The sequence below is a fragment of the Halichoerus grypus genome, chromosome 3 (genome assembly GCF_964656455.1).
Source record: "Halichoerus grypus chromosome 3, mHalGry1.hap1.1, whole genome shotgun sequence".
Classification (NCBI taxonomy): domain Eukaryota; kingdom Metazoa; phylum Chordata; class Mammalia; order Carnivora; family Phocidae; genus Halichoerus; species Halichoerus grypus.
Window position 1 is genome coordinate 152,099,312 of NC_135714.1, and position 17,447 is coordinate 152,116,758.

Below are 17,447 nucleotides of genomic sequence, written 5' to 3' on the forward strand. Positions count from 1 at the left end.
AGCTAGTGGGAAGTGATCTGGACATTTGGGGACTTCAACAAGATCTAGAAGTGTAGAAATGGAGAAGAGGATGTCCCCCTAACATGCGGTCCATGGGGAGAGAGGTCAGCATGGGTTTGTTAGCAGTTTTCTATTGCGGGCCAGTTGGTGTTGGGTTCCTCAGCAGAGCGGGGTGACTTACCAGGCCTTGACACGTTGTGCAAAGGATCTTATAATCCGCACCTTCCACCTTGAAGATGTCATGCTGATGAAATAAGCCAACCATAAAAGGACAAACGCTATATGAGTCCACTTACATGAGGTTCCTGGAGCAGTCAAATCCACAGAGAAAGGAAGTAGATTGGGGGCTGCCAGGGGCTAGGGGAAGGGGGGTGGGGAGTTCGTGTTTACTGGGCCAGAGTTTTAGTTTGGGAAGACAAAAAAGTTCTAGCGATGGATGGTGCTGAGGGTTGCACGACAACGCGAGTGTACTTAATGCAGTTGAATAATACACTTAAAAATAGTTAAGATAGTACATCTTATGTACAGCTTACATTTTTATTTATTTTATTTTTTTAAAGATTTTATTTATTTATTTGACAGAGAGAGAGAGAGCGCACAAGCATGGGCAGAGGGAGAAGGAGAAGCAGAGGTTCCCTGCCAGGACCCCGGGATCGTGACCTGAGCCCCAAGGCAGACGCTTAACCGATGGAGCCACCCAGGCGCCCTGCTTACATTTTGAAATGCACTTAAAAATCCGAAAAGCACTCGGCATGGACTTCCTTTGTATCATTCTGGTTCTGACCTTGATTTGGTTCTCTGAGCCAGTGGATGGTGGCTGATGGGGAGTCAGGCAGTCCTTCACCATCTGGTCATAATACATGGATAAACCCTTCCCTGTTTCCAAGTCAGTCTCCTCTGCGTGGGGGGCAAACCTCTGGAGCCTGCTCACCTCTGGGAGAAAGATGGAAGTCCAGCCCTGAACCTGCAGAGTAGAGGCCCAGGGTCTGAAGCCACAGCACCCCTTCACTCCTGCCCCGCCCTCCCCCGCAGCAAAGACGCGGAGAAATGGAAGTAGATGGTGCTGGTGAGAAGCAGATGGCTGTTTCGAAGCATGGTTTTTGGAGTCTGACATGTCTAGGTTTGCGTCTCCATCATTAATGGGCAACCGGCTAACCCCCTGTAAGCCTTAGCTTCCTAATCTCTAAAATGGTCTCGGGATTATACATCCCTCAGGATTTGGAGAGTTCTGTAATATAAAGTATATAAAACACGGAGCGAGGTGCTTGCACAGAGGAGCTGCTGAACCCATGCTACTTACCTTCCTTAGCCACCTCCCTTGCTTTTTAATGGTGTATGTCTTAGGGGGTTCAAGCTGATGTAACAGAATACCATAGACTGAGTGTCTTAAACAACAGGCGTTTCTTTCAGTTCTGGGGGCTGGGAAGTCCAAGATCATGGTGCCAGCAGGTTTGCTCTCTGGTGAAGACCCACTTTCTCATAGACAGCTGTCTTCTTGTTTTGTCTTCATATGGCTGAAGGGGTGAGGGAGCTCTGTGGGGTCTCTTTTATAAGGGTACTAATCCTGCTTATCACTTCCCAAAGGCCCCACCTCTGCATATCATCACTTTGGGGGTTAGGATTTCAACATATGAATTTTGAGGGAATACAAATATGCAGATCATAGCAGTATAATTTAAGAACTACACAGAAAGCTCCTTCCTTTCCCTTGAGATTTTTAAGAAGAGGGCAGATATCTTTCTGCCATGGAGTTTTGGAGGGAGGGCAAGGACAGGATGTCTTCTGCAGGTCCTTTGACCCTAAAATCCGGATTTTCACAGGGGTGACTTTTCTATGTGTGAGGCTTCTTCGGGATGTCTTTTTCTGATTGTGTTTATGAATATCTTTGTGAAAATCCCACGTTCCACCAATGAGCAGCGGGTTTATTTTTTAGCCAATCAGCAGTCGAGGTGAAGACCTTGTAATAGTCCTCGGCTCATAGCCAGCCATTAGCCGCTGAGGCCCAGGGTTTGGTGGCCATCAGGACAGGTGTCTGACCCTCCTGCAGTCAGGTCAAAGTGACCTCCAACCAGCTCCAGGCCAGATGCTAAACAAGATGAAGCGGGAAGTATTAAGTCATCTGGATTTTGTTTTATATAATGTAAAACATCTGGGCACTAGGAACCATACAGAAATTGGGAGTCCAGCAGAAAAATACATCGGAAGGCTGAACTTTCCAACTTTTCACCAGCATAAGTAGGGAGAGATTGGAAGCGATACTAAGGTAAAAAAAAGCTGAGGGAACAGAAAATAATGAGAGGACGTGGAAAAGTTTGGGCTCTTGTGCATTATTGGTGGGAATATAAAATTGGGCAGCCATTGTGGAAAGTTCCTCAAAAACAGTTAAGCACCGAATTGCTATTTGATCCAGAAATTCCACTTTGGGGCATATATCCAAAAAAAGTTGAAAATTGGGACACCTGGGTGGCTCAGTCGGTTAAGCTTCTGCCTTCGGCTCAGGTCATGATCCCAGGGTCTTGGGATCAAGCCCCGCATCAGGCTCCCTGTTCAGCGGGGAGTCTGCTTCTCCCTCTCCCCCACTTGTGTTCCCTCTCTCGCTGTGTCTCTCTCCATCAAATAAATAAAATCTTAAAAAAATTGAAAATTATTCATGCACCCATGTTCAGAGCAGCATTATTCACAATTGCCAAAAGGTGGAAGCAACCCATGCGTCCATCAGTGGATGAGTGGATAAACGAAACGTGGTCTGCCCATACAATGGCATATTATTCAGCCTTAAAGAGGAAGGACGTTCTGACAAAGGCTCCGACATGGATGAACCTCGAGGACATGAAGCTGAGTGAAGTAAGCCAGCCACGAAAAGACAAATAGCGTATGATTCCACTCACATGACGTATCTAGAATGGTCAAGTTCATGGAATTTAGAAAATAGAACGGTGGGTGCCAGGGGCTGCAGGGAGGAGCGAGTGAGAGGTTGTTGTTTAATGGATTTAGAGTTTCAGTTCAGAAAGATAAAAAGAGGTCTGGAGATGGATGCTGGTCATGGTTACACAGCAGTGAATGCTACTGAACTGTATACTTACAAGTGGTTCAGAGGGTAGGTTTTATGTTATGTATGTATTTTACCACAGTTAATTAAAAAAAAATAGAGCTGAGGCCATGGATTGGTGCAGAATTTACTCAGGTGGTTGGGAGGGATGTGTGGCCTCTGTTCTTAAGGAATGGCTGATGGAGGGTCGTCTCCCTAGAGAAGGTGCAGGTGAACACAGGCAGGGAGCGACGCAGTGGCGTTTGTGAGGGGCAGGGTGGGGAAGGACCCAAAGTTCAACTCTTTTGTTTTAGAGAAGTAAAGGGAGGGGTTTGTGGTTGAGTGGAGGGAGCAAGGGGGCAGAAGCCTCGGTTCCCTCATCTGTAGAATGGGGTTTGTAAGCCATCTTCCTTACCATGGTCCTTAGGACACAGGTCCTCTAGGCTTTTGACGTGTGGCTCATCCCCTGGCTCCAGTCCTGGGAGGAGTTCACCAGCACAATCCTCAGTAGGATTTCTGGGGGATGGGAGAGGATGTGGGCAGAGCCCCGGGGCTGATGCTGCCATCGATCAGTCTAGATTCTCTCTGGTCTCCCTCGAAACTCTGTATTATCCCACCCACCTGCCCACCTTCTGCTCTCAGGTTCCTGGTCTGCCACCCTCTTTTACCGTCTCCTGCTGGATGCCGTTCCTCTTCCTTCAGGCCCCAAGCAGCAGAGAAATATCCCTTTTGTGTGAGGCTGACTTTTCCCGAAGGCCTGGGTGCCAGAGAGGGGATGGATGTTCATCTCTCAGGACAGCCCGGCAGACACACTTAAATGTGACATTGGACAGTATTGTTCTGGGGTTCTGTGGCTCCCTCACAAGAGAATTTTCCCTCAAGAGAATTTAGCACCAACTGCCATGTTGTACCCACTGTCCTCAGAACCTCCTCCTGCTCTCACCTTTCCTCCTGCCCAAACTCTTTATTTCCTCCTTGTCAGACTGCCCGGAAACTCAAAATTCCTCTCATCTTTCCATGCACGGCAGGCCAGCAGCTCTGTGTCTGGCTGCCACGCTTCCTGAGGGCTGGGGTTGGGGATGTGGCAGGTGCTGCTCGCCTTTCTCTTCTGAGAAGCCTCCGTCAGTTGTCTCCTGAGAAGGAAAAGAGGTGATGTAGGTGTGGAATGAGGCTTAGACACAAGCAACGAGCCTCCTCATTGACCCTGACTGTGGGGCTGCTTCCCTGATGAGTGGGGCTCAGGGGCCATAGCAGCAGGGCAGGTGCATGGGTGACGGGGCCAGGACAGCCCCCATGCTCTGGACAGCATAGGAGATGGGCTCTGTCCCAAAGCCTTGGGGATCGGTTCCCAGGGGTGGAGGCCGAAGCCCTGGATGGAGAGCTCAACTGCCACGTGTGCAGAAAGACCCTGATTCCGCATGTTACATGTTGGTTCTGGGTTTCGAGGTGAGGGAGGTGCCGTAGCATTGGAATGAGGAGGTCAGGTTTCAAGTGGCACAGGAATCCTGGTTCTGCCCCACTTCAGCTGGGCCACTGGGCAAGTTAGCCCCTCTTTCTCTTCTGTGAAGCGTAGAGCTAATAATGGTCTACCTTATGGGGCTGTTGCAAGGAGTCAGTGAGATACAGTGGACAAAAGTGTTTGGTATCCAGGAAGTGCTCAGCAGAACTCAGGGGCTGGCATGACCGATGGCTATCACGATGGTTATCACGATGGTTGTGCCCAGGTGCCTGCGCTGAAGAACGTGCAGCCGGGTAGCGAGGCCAGATGGGTCGTGTCACTAGGGAAGTCCAGCCCGGCTGCACTGTACCACTTCCGTCTTGTTTCTGAGAACACGCAGAACACAGATCTGACTCCTCCGCAGCCCTGCCTCCCTGCCTCCCTTCTGCCTTCTCCCTGTAGGAGGCTGAAGTGACTGGAGGGTGGCTGGAGAGGCTCCAGGCTTGGTTCCAGGGAACCTGTTCAAGAGTTGGGGTTGGGTGGGGAGCAGGGCCAGCCAGGAGACCCTGGCAGGTGATTTGGGGTGGAGGAGTGGGGCCAGGTGTTAGGCTGTCGTTGCCAAGGAGCCGGACTGAAGTGAGGAGGCTGGTAGGCACTGCGATGGACATTTGTGAATCTCCCTTGGAAGATCGAAGCAAAAGGAGACAGATGCCTGCCTTTGGGGGTAGGTTCAGAAATCCCGGTTCCTGTTGTAAGGAGGTGGCCAGGATGATGTCCCAAGTCCTTTGATTTTATTTAAAGCTCAGCAAAAGATACTCCCTGCCATTGGGCACCATCCCTGAGACAAGGCGGGTGCGGGGATGTGGACCAAGAGAGACTTCCCAGAAGAAGAGGTGGGTTCTGAAGGACGAATAGGAGTTTGAAAGTTGGATGATGCCAGAGGAGGGCATCCTGGACGCAGAGACCAGGGTCCGCTAATGTGTTTGGTGACCTAGCCCCCCCTTCTGCCCCTGTTACCCTGGCACTGTGTGCGGCAGCTTGCGTTCCCCTAGGCCTGCTGCTTTACCGCCGGCTGCTGGGACCCGGTCTGTTGTGCCCGGCCGTGTCACCAGGGTTGTTTCAATGGCAGTGTTCTCTGGAAAAGGGTACCGACATCCCTTTCCCCCTTATAATCTGCACATTCTGATGCTGGAGGCCTTGGGGAGGAGTGGAAAGTCCGTGGGCAGAAAGGAAGGGCAGGAAATCATACGATATGAATACAGGTGCCTCTACAAAGGGACACGCAGAGACTTTTTGGGCTGATGAATATGTTCATTCTTGCAACTCTGGTGATGGTCTCATACATGTGTCAAAACCCATCAAATTGTAGGGGCGCCTGGGTGGCTCGGTTGGTTCAGCGTCTGCCTTTGGCTCAGGTCATGATCTCAGGGTTCTGGGATCAAGCCCCGAGGGGGCTCTCCAGTCAGTGGGGAATCTGCTTCTCCCTCTCTCTCTGCCCCTCGCCTTTGCTCATTCGCACGTGCATGCGCACGCTCTCTCTCTCTCAAATAAATAAATAAAATCTTAAAAACAAACTCATCAAATTGTATACTTAAATGGTGCAGCTTATTATATAGGGGTTATGCTTCCATAAAGCTGTTAAAAAAGAGTTTATTCGTGTCTCAAAATTTTTGGTTGATTTTTAACATGTCTATTTTTCAGTGTAAAACTAATACAGGATCACCAGAGAAATTTAGAAATTCATGAAAGCAGGAAAAACAAAGTAAATCACAATCTGTTTGTTTTTGTCTTTTTGGTGGGGAGATCCTTATTACCAAAACCAAAATATGTACCTGAGGCTCACTGGTGAGCAAGGCTCCTGCCCAGCATCAGTGGACGAAGATGCTCAGTCGTACTGAGTGGAGAGTCCCCTGAGGCCTGTGTCCTGCAAATATCCTTCTGCTCTCCCACCCCGAGATTCTGGCCTAGTGAGTCTGAGATGGAGATCTGGAACCTGAGTTTAAAGCCAGGGGACACCTGGGTGGCTCAGTCAGTTAAGCATCTGCCTTTGGCTCAGGTCATGATCCCGGGATCCTGGGATCCAGCCCCGCATCAGGGTCTCTGCTCAGCGGGGAGTCTGCTTCTCCCTCTGCCCCTCATGCTTGCACTCTCTCTCTCTCTCTCTCATAAATAATATCTTAAAAAAAAAAAAGCACCGTATTCCCAGGAAACTCTGATCAAGGCAGTCCACAGCCTAATTTTTGAGAAATGCTAAAATAAAGAGTGAATCACAAAGCCCTGATAGTCCTCAATCTTTTCTCCTTTAGTGCCAACCATGGTAGTAATACCCCAGATACAGTGATGGGATCACAGCTATGTGGTGAGAGAGAACTGGCTGATTCCAGTCTTAAGAAGCCTTGTAGTAGCAGCAGAAGTAATATTAATGGTAGAAATAGTAACGGCAATATTAATGGTGCTAACATTTTTTAAAGATTTATTTATTTGAGAGAGACAGACAGACAGCACGTGTGGGAGGGGCAGAAGGAGAGAGACACCCAAGCAGACTCCCCCCTGAGCATGGAGCCCAACGCAGGGCTCGATCTCACAACCCCAAGATCATAACCTGAGCTGAAACCAAGAGTCAGTTGCTCAGTAGACTGCCGCCCAGGTGCCCCAGTAGTAGTGCTAATATTAAGAATACTAATAGAAGTGCTAATACTAATGGTTATAATAGTAGTGGCAATGTTAATGGTAGCAATAATAGTAGGAATACTATTGGTAGCAATAGTTAGCATTTATTGAGCTAATGCGTCCAAGGCGCTGGTTCAAGACCTCTCCATGTGTTATCTCAGGGCTAGTGGTTAAGAGCAAGTCCCCACAGTTAGATGTTTGGGTGTGAACGTCCCCCTCCCACCACTAGATCTGTAGCCTTGGATGAGTTGTTTAGAAGTCTTAAGTTTCACATGTCTCCAAAGAAGATATATAGATGGTCAACAAGTACACGAAAAGACACTCAACATCAATAATCATTAGAGAAATGCAAGTCACAACGACGCTGAGATACCACCTCACTCACATCCATCTGGATGGCTGCCTTCAGGAAAACAGAAACTCGGTGTTGGGGAGGATGTGGAGAAATCAGAACCCTTGTGCACTGTTGGTGGGAACAGCTGGTGAAGCTGCTGTGGAGAACAGGGTGGAGGATCCTCAAAAAATCACACAAAAAGTAACCATTTGTTCCATTTCTGGGAATATACACCAAAGAATGGAGGGCAGAGACTCAAACAGCTATTTGTACACCGTGTTCATAGCATAAGTCACGATGGCCAAAAGATGGAAAAAACCCAAGTGTTAGTTGATGATATAAACAGAATGTGGTATATACGTCCGGTGGAATTCTGCTATTCAGCCTTCGCAAGGAAGGACATTCTGACACAAGCTGCAGCATGGATGAACCTTGAGGAAGTTACACGAAGTGAAATAAGCCAGGCACCAAGAGGACAAATACTATATGATTCCACATAGATGAGGTACCAAGAGTAGTTAGACTCATGGAGACAGAGAGTAGAAAGGGAGTTGCCAGGGGCTGGGGGAAGGTGGTGAGGGGGGTTATGGTTCAATGTCAGTTTGGGAAGATGAAAATGTTCTGGGGCTCCCTGGGTGGCTCAATCGGTTAAGCACCCGACTCTTGATTTCGGCTCAGGTCATGAGATCAGGGTTATGAGATCGAGCCCCGTGTTGGGCTCCGTGCTCAGCAGGGAGTCTGCTTGAGATTCTCTCTCTCTTTCCTCTGCCCCTCCCCCATTCCCCCTCTTAAAAAAATGTTCTGGAGATTGATGGGGGTGGTGGTTGCACAACAGTGTGAAGGTACTTAATGCCTTTGAGCTGTACACTTAAAAATGGTTAAGATGGTAAATTTCATGTTATGTGTATTTTGTAATTAAAAAAAAAAAGAGGAGAAAAACTCCTAAGTTTCAGTTTCTTCCTTTCTAAAATTGGACAAAACCCCTCCCCTACCTTCAAGGACGTGAGGGTTGAATGTGAGAACACGTCTAACAGCTGAGAAAAGCCGCCAGCCCAGAGTGAGCGGTCAGTGACGCTCACCGTTGTGATGGTTGTTAGCGTCATTTTGTGGGCCGGTGCCTGGGGATGTCAGCCCTTTTCTGGGTGACCTTAGGCACATCCTTACATATCTCTGGGCCTCAGTTTCCCCACACAGAAAAGAGGGCCTGGGATCATTGCCAGGGTCCCTTTCCTCCCCTAACTGTGATGTTCTGTGCAAGCTGCCCATGGGAATCACCCTCCCAGATCCTGGAACTGACATCTCAGGGGCAGGCCTGGCCCCTTTCCTCTGCCGGCAGCGAGGGCCGAGACTGCTCTGCTGAGATTGTCAATGCTGGGGTGACGTGGGGTAAGCCAGGGTTTGTGACTCATGATCCCCCACTTGGGGAAGCCCCAGAGAAGCTTGTGTTTGATGGACCTTTCTCCTACGGGCTTATGACAGGTGGTCCTGGGATGTGCAGGCAAGTGCACGCATGTGCGTGGTGGGGTGTGGCCATCCACACATCAGTGTGTTGTCCGTATGAGCTGGAGGGGCGAACGCGGAGGGGAGGGGGCGCTGTGCTGAATGTCACGCCTCTCGGACAAAAGACAAGAGGAACCCTTACCACATTGCAGATGGCGGCATTTTTCCAGCCCTGCCTGCACACTGGGGAGGCTTATAAGAATACTGAGTCTCTCTCCCAAGGCTCTGGGATTTCATCAGTCTGGGGATGGCCTGGGCTCTCAGATTTTTCAAAGCTCCCTTGGGAGGTTTGCTGTGTAGCCAGGTAGAGAGCCACTGCTTCCAGGGCCAAGGAGAGGAGGCCCCAGCCCAGACTTGCCGGGCTGGGCCTAGTCCAAGGGCTGCGTGGTGTGTGAGGGAGGCTGCCTGTAAGCTGTTTATTGCCTGCTTGAATTACTGGGTAAATATTGACCCGAGGCTCTGGTGTCCCAGGACCTACCTGTTGTTTTCACGGGCACATCTCTGGTGCGGTGGGGACACCTGAGGCTTGGGCTCTGCCAGCCAAGAGACGGGGCAACACAGAGGCCAAGCATCTCCCCGAGGAACCGGGTGCCAGGTCCTCTGTTGGAGACTGGGCTTGGCAGGCAGGCGCATCGATGTGCAGGGGAAGACTGAGCAGTGGTCAGGCTAATGTGGCTCATATGAGTGATGAGAACTTTGGCAAGTGTTTGAAGCTGTCTCAACCTCAGTCTCCCCATCTGTATGGCAAGGATAGTGGTAGCTACCTGCAGAGTTACCGCGAGGATAAGATGGCATGCCGCACGTAACATGCCCGTCACATAGTAGTTGCTCAATAAACGGGCTTTTTTTTTTTTTCCTTCTGGACTAGAGAACCAGCTGGCTGCCTGGTCTGCGGGAAGTTGCTGCCGTCCAGCCGTCAGGTGGGTGTGTTACCCAGGAGGAAGCTGATGGCCCCTGGGCTGAAGGAGACAGAACTCATTCCTGTTCTGTTCTGGGCTGACTGGTGACCTTCCATCCCCAAACTCCTATTTGGAAGTCCTAACTCTCAGTACCTCAGAATGTGGCTGTGTTTGGAGATAGGGCCTTGAAGAGGCCATTGCATTAAAACGAGGTAATTGGGGTGGGCCCTAATCCAATATGACTAGGGTTTTTATAAGAAGAGGAGGTTAGAACACAGATCTGTGCAGAGGGAAGCCACGGGAGGACCCAGGGGGAAGATGTCTGTCTGCAGGCCAAGAGAAAGAGACCTCAGGAGAAACCAACCCTCCTGACACCTTGATCTTGGCCTTCCAGCCTCCAGAACAATGAGAAAATACATTTCTGCAGGTTAAGACTTCCAGTGTGTGGTATTTTGTTATGGCGGCCCTAGCAAACTCATGCAAGTTTCCACAGCAAAACCGCTCCAGACCCTGCTCCTCACCAACCACATCAACCTTTGCCCTCTTCTCCCAACTTCTAAATCCAGGACACCCGCCCTGTCCCCTGGAATATCAATCATTAAGTTCTAAAATCTCCCGGCTTTTCCCCTCACTATCCTAACCCCTCGGCCACCTTCTCCCTCTGCATTATTGTCCCCATGTCCTCTCGCGCTTGTCTCTGCTCCAGAACATCCTCTATACTAAGTTAATTTTTCAAATTCAAATGTGATCACATGACCGAGCCCCTCCCCACCTGCTTGGTCCAACCCCTGTCCTCCACTGCGGGCTATGCTCTAGCTGCACCGAACACTTCACAGTTTCTGGAATGTGCTGTGTTACTCTTACGCCACTGGGCCTCCGATGTGGGGCCACTGCCTGAGTACTTTTCCTCCCTTTCCTGCTGTCAAACTCCTATTCATTCTTTACAGCCCCTTTTCGATGTTCCCTTCTTGGAAGGCCTCCTGGACGTTCCAGGAACACGATCTTCCCTTCCTCTTCCCTCTGCCTTCCCAGCCCTGTGCACAACCACTATCACTTGCAGATGCTCTGGTTCTGTGTCTTTCCTCCTACCCAGAGTGTGAGCTGATGAAATCAAGGACCTTGCCTTATTTATCTCACATTCCAAGCATCTCGCCCCATGTCTGATGTGCTTGGTACGAAATAGCTGCTTCTCAAACGAAGGGATTATTATTATTTTTTAGAAGATTTTATTTACTTCTTTGAGAGACAGAGAGATAGCGAGAGAGAGAGAGCACGAGCAGGGAGAAGAGGGAGAAGCAGGCTCCCCGCTGAGCAGGGGGCTTGATTCCAGGACCATGGGGCTTGATTCCAGGACCCTGGGTTCATGACCTGAGCCAAAGGCAGACGCCTAACCAACTGAGCCACCCAGGCACCCCAAATGAAGGGATTAAATGTATAGTCTAGGCCAAGGTTTCAGGCTGGCTAATTCCTTGTTGTGGGGGCTGTCTTGTGCTTTGTAGGATGTTGAGCAGCATGGCTGGTCTTCTCAAGCAGTGACAACCCCAAATATCTCCAGACATCATCAAATGTCCCCAGGGGACAAAATCGCCCAGTTAAGAACCACCATGAGGCCTGCAGAGATCTCTGAACCTCTTGACAGAAACACTATTGGTGCATCCAAGGTTAGTGTGACACTGATGTTGATGTTGTTAGCGTATGAATCAGAGATAAACAGCCATTTTGGAGGCTTTGTGCTGAGGGGGGTCCTGTGAGAAAATGGCAGAGGGACCAGGAGTCCTTTTCCAGTAATAAGGTTGAGGAGACTGAGTTTCTAAAATTTTGGCTTGAGTTTCCTATAAATTGGGTGCAAACCCAATGGGAGAGGATACACTTTTACCAAGCAGAGGGTCTGACAGCAGTCGGGGTCACAGTTTTCAGAAATCAGATTGGCGCCCATTCCACCTCCCTCCAATTAAATCCCCTCTTTTTTCTTTATTGATTTTCTCCAAAATTACTTTGGCCCTGAAGCTTCCTCAACTCCCCCAGTAAGTGTCATTTTATCGGATGCATCCACCAGCTTCTGGATGTCCCTCTACCTCCCTGCTGTCCATCTCTGTCTCCCCTGTGCCCAGAGTGGTGGCCTGAGGAAGAGCATGTTCCTTCCTGTGTTGACCTTGGCCTGCTCTGGTGACCTCTCTCAGGGGTGAACTGGGCATATTTTCTGATCTCCCTGCACTCTGTTTCCTCTCTTGTAAAAACAGGGTCATAATATCCACCTCCCTGTGAGTGTACAATGATAAGCGCTCAATAATGTCAGCTCTTAGCAGTCCTACAGGTCAAGGCACAAAGCTTTATTATTTAATGACAAGGTAGGAGATGGCTGGATAAGCTACCTTTTTTTTTTTTTTAAGATTTTATTTATTTATTTGAGAGAGAGAGAATGAGAGGGAAAATCTGAGGCAGACTCCGCACTGGGCACAGAGCCCAATGGGGGGCTCGATCCCACGACCGTGAGATCATGACCTGAGCTGAAACCAAGAATCAGACACTTAACCAACTGAGCCACCCAGGTGCCCCATAAGCTGCCTTTTCTATACAAAGCAAATTTTCTATACAAAACAAGGAAGGCCTCTTACCTGGCAAAGTAGCTCAGCATCATAGGTCCTCCTTTCCAACCACATCATTGTCTACTCTTATCCCTGTTAAATATCCAATTCTTTTCAAACAGTAGCATATGGAGTCTTACCAGTAGAGTTGCAAGATAAAATACAGGATGCTCAATTAAATTTGAATTTCAGATAGATGATGAATAACTTTCTGCATAAGTATGTTTCAAATACTGCATGGGACATACTTATACTAAAAATTATTCACTGTTCGTCTGAAATTCAAATTTAACTGTGCATTCTGTATTTTTTCATGCTGAATCTGGCAAACCTGCTTGCTGGCCATTGACATCTTGGGTAAATACATTTGTTAGATCCTTTTCAGAGAGGTTTGGTTAAGAAGAGAATAGGAAGCTCATGGAATGACCTCTTGGTGGTAACCAGTGACACAAGATTCTTTGCTTGACAAAGCCTTAGTTAGGTACCTGTCCCTTCTCCTAGGCCCATCTGTGCACTTCCTTGTAAAATCTAGTTTTAGCAAGAACCCTGCTTAGTCAGTTTAACCAGAACACCCTCATCCTCAGTACCAGATCAGGATCATGGGGCCCCACCACCTCTAGGTGATGTCTGATCACCCTGGTCTGCCTTCAGCAGGAATCCCATTAGGTTGGTTTTTAACCAGAACCCCTCTCACCCGTGATGTTTCCTCTTTAGTTTCTGTCTGCTGACCCCCACCTTGGCTACAAATCCCCACTTGCTCATGCTGCAGTCAGAGTTGAGCCCAGTGTCTCTCTCCCATCATAAGTTCCCTTACAGTGGTTCCTATACCTATCCTGATGGTCCTGAATAAAGTCTGCCTCACCATCTTCAACAAGTGTCATTGATTTTTTTTTATACCAGTGCAGTAGTCCTGATGGGTCATTTTATATAGATTGGTTCACCAGCTGAGTTTTATCTGTCATGAAACAGCTTTAAAAAATAAAAGAAAGCCTAGTTCCCACTGATCCTGTTGCTTTTACATGAAACATGCATGTAAGGCTTCTGTGCTGGCCCTTCTTCTCAAAATTTTTGGCAAAGGTGACCAAAAAATAGCTTCTGTGGAAATTATTTATTTAGTATTAATGGGGCAAAGTTAGATCTTGGCTAGACGTTTCAAGTAAACAGGATCACTCTGCATAGCCTTGTTTGAAACCAGAGATTTCCTGTGACCCTTAGAGTTTTAACAAGAGCCAGAGAAGTTATATTTATAGAAACCCCGTTAATTTTACCCCCCACCTCTGCATTTAATCCCTAATACAACAAATCCCGGAACGTCTGCAGACAGTGGCCTGTTTGATGGATGAGGCCAGGAGGCGATCCCGTGACGCAGTTGTGTTGATAAATGGAGGCTGGGTTGAGGTTGTCACAGTGGGACTGGGGGCGGATGCCAATGGGTATACAATATTTTTAAGAAGCTGCAAACACAATCAATTAATAAAAACATTAACCCCTAGCACACAGTGTCTTTCGGTCAAGTTTCTTGGGGGGCTTTGCAAATTGTTCCTGACCTCAGCAGCTTAAAAGAGCTCCCAGGCGGAGCTGGAAATACGGTGGCTTTTTCATATTTCTTCTTGAGCCATCCACTCTCTCCGTTATTCCTAAACATTTGCTCAGGGACTTTGTGGAAGCTGACTTTGGTGGAAGCCCCTGTTGGAGGGGCTGTCAGTTGCATAGCCTGCTATAAGCTGACTACTAGAAATTTCTCCTCCTTGGGGACCTTCCTAGTGCTGTGAGAGCTTGAGAACCAGGAGCGATTTCCAAAGGGAGAGAGGGGAGGACTGAGAGTTTCCAGAATCAGAGGATTCCTCCACTCCTAACAGAGGATCATCAAGGCGCGGGGGTTGGGGAGGCGTCATGGTAGAAAGAGTATCAGAAGATCCAGGTCTTAGCCCTGGCCACAGGTGACCTTGGGCAAGTCACTTAGATAGTCTAACCTTTACTTTTCTCATTTGTTAAACAAAGGAATAACATTGTCTATTCTGCTAGGTTGTTCTGAGGGAATTTCTAGTGAGATAATGCATGTAGGGGAAGTATAAATTATTGTTATTGCAGTCAAAAGCTGTATGGGCATCTGAATTGAGACATGTCCATTGGATCTCGTGTAGTGGGATGAACCATGGAAATCACAGTCATGGGGACCTCATCGAGTCGTAATTCCAGTCTTCTCAGAAAGACCTGATGATGACGTCCAGCCACACCTGTGAGTAGAGCCTCACTAGTGACCTTCTATCTCTTCTGGGGCCCCTTTGGGGAGAGAAGGTACCCTCAGGTCACTGTGGCCCTCCCTTCAGCCAATGTTGGTCCAATTACAAGCAGTATTTCTTTTCAGTGATAGGGAAAAGAGACAAGAAGAGAAAGAAGAGAAAATACTAGAATGTATTGCAAATAGGGTGAGTGTCGGTTTGTGAAACTTTTGTTTCGGGTATTTTCTACCTATCCATATGTGTATGTATATCAGACTGTAACTAAAAAGGTATTTCTTCCTGTGAGTTGTGCTTTTAAAAAAAGCACTGCTTTAAGCAAAGACAAATAGGATAGCATCACTGGGGCAGCTTTGAGTCCAAAATCCAGCCAAGGAAGTGAGTGCTGACAGTCACCGAGGCGAGGAGCCCAGAAATGCCTTCCTGATTTGAACCACGGGATGGTGTCATGACACCAATATTGGGACACCAGCTCTTAACTTTGTAGCTCTGAGCTCCTCTGAGCCTCATTGCCTAACCCTCAATGGGACGGGCTGACTTCTGTGAGCTCCAAGGCCTTTGCAGTGCTAACATTTTGGGGGCTGCTACCTCTTTGTTCTTAGGGAGCCCTTCGGCCTTCCTCAGTGTGAGAAGGAGCTGAACCCAATGCCATGTTTGTCTTCTCACACCTCAGGACTACTTCCCCCTCCCGGGTTCCCAGACAGCTCTTCCAACATCCTTGGAGTGTGTGGAGATGGAGATGTTTTCCAAACAGTTCCCTCTGCTTCTCAGAGAAAGAAGATTCTCCCTCTACGCTGACCCTTTTCAGCCATTTGGATAATGTGAGGGACATTTTGGACAGATTTGGCTGGGACTTTTGTCAGTAGCAGGATTGGCAAGCTCAGACATTTCCTGACTTTGTCCTCCGCAGGGGCTCTCCATCCACAAGGTTAACGGGCCTTCCATCTCCCAGCTGCAGGCACCTAAATTCCCCCCTGACAGAGCTGAGCCTGGTGGGGAGGGGGCTCTTCCCTCACCCTCTCCTCTATCTTCCCCTCTGACTTTCCTCCTTCCTCTTCCCCTGATTTTTCATGTCCCCCATTCCATCTAAGTCATGCTATCCCTGAGGCAGCTTCCTACTTTGTCAATCGACGTAGCTGGTCTATTTGTATTTTGGAGAAAACATTTGTAGAGGGGTAAGTAAAGCCAATATGTGAGATTGTATCAATTTGACAGTGGCATATTGTAAATATTATGTAATTGTTGACATAGCGGTTACATCAACCTGATGTTCTTCCACTGGGATTTTTTTTTTTTAAAGATTTTATTTATTTATTTGAGAGAGAGAGCATGCACAAGCAAGGGGAGCAGCAGAGGGAGAAGGAGAAACAGACTCCCTGCGGAACAGGGAGCCCAACACAAGGCTCGATCCCAGGACCCTGAGATCATGACCTGAGCCGAAGACAGACGCCCAAGTAACTGAGCCACCCAGGCGCCCCCTCCCCCGCACTGGGTTTCTGGACTCCTTATGACCCCTGAATCTGAAGCCTGTTTATCTGGAAGAGTTTCTCACTGCTTTTGAGGTGGGCAATGATGCTTTTCCTTTCCTTATAAAATGCTTCAGTAGCTGTCTAACAAAACATTTCAAGACATAGCCACTGGATAGTACAAAAGTGATAACCACCTCAAATGGTAGTAATCAGAAATCAATAGGTTCGTGGATTTTTTTTTAGAATGAATACCAGCCCTTATAATTCCAATAAAGATTATATTCCTGAAAATTAAAAAGATTAATTTGTGCAAACTTGGGAAAAAAGAATGTATTCTTGAAATTTTACACTTTATTAATGAAACGGTATTAAAATATCTTCCTCCCTGAAGTCTTTTTGCACCCTGGCCCCTCCCTTCCTTTTGTATTGGGTGGGCGTTGCACCTCAGAGGCTCCTGGGTTAGCCCCGATGCTCCAAAAAACAGATGCCAGAATGGGTTTAATGTCTGTGCAGGGAAAATGGGTAGGGAGTCAGAAAAGCTGGGAGAGTTGTTCAGTCTGCAAATCAAGTGTAAATGGAGTGAAGGAGAGGGAGAGAAGTTGGGTGGAAGTTTCTAGACTGCGATGCAGTCGAAGGCCAGTTTGGGAGAGCAGGAGAGGAGTCCGTGAGCTCACATTGGCCATCAGCAGGGTCCCGGGGGTCCCAGGAATACTGCCCAGCGTTACTCAGTCCCTGGCTGGGAGCAGCCCCTCGATCGAGGTTGGAAGTGTGGTCTTCCTATCAACACAGCCACGGGTTTCAGAGCACAGCGGCTGGGGCCCCTGGTCAACGAAGCCCTCGGTAGTTGAAGGACTGCAAAGTTCATGCCCATGGCCATGCTGCCTGATCTGGCCATTTTCGTACCCACCTGATAAAAATCTGCCCTTTTCACACCTTCTCTTCTTAAAGATACTTTAAGAAAGGCAGGACCTTTCCGTCTCGCTCTTAGTTACTAACTTACAATGACCGCAGGGAACCCGCAGATCCACTGTGCTGCTTGCAACCCAGCAAATGGACCTCCTCCAGAGCTTGGTTAGCATGTGCTGGTAGGCGGAGAAAGCAAACGGCGCATGGAGTGGCTGTGTGTGACCAGGGCATTATTGAGTTCGGAAGGGGTGACTTCACCCGTGTCTCATTTATCGTCCTGATGCCAATCTGGGCTGCACGTTCTCAAGGGAGCACATCAGGGTCCCCTCCCTCGCAGGGAAGTCAAGCACATTTTGCTTTTCAAAGCACAAAGTGCGC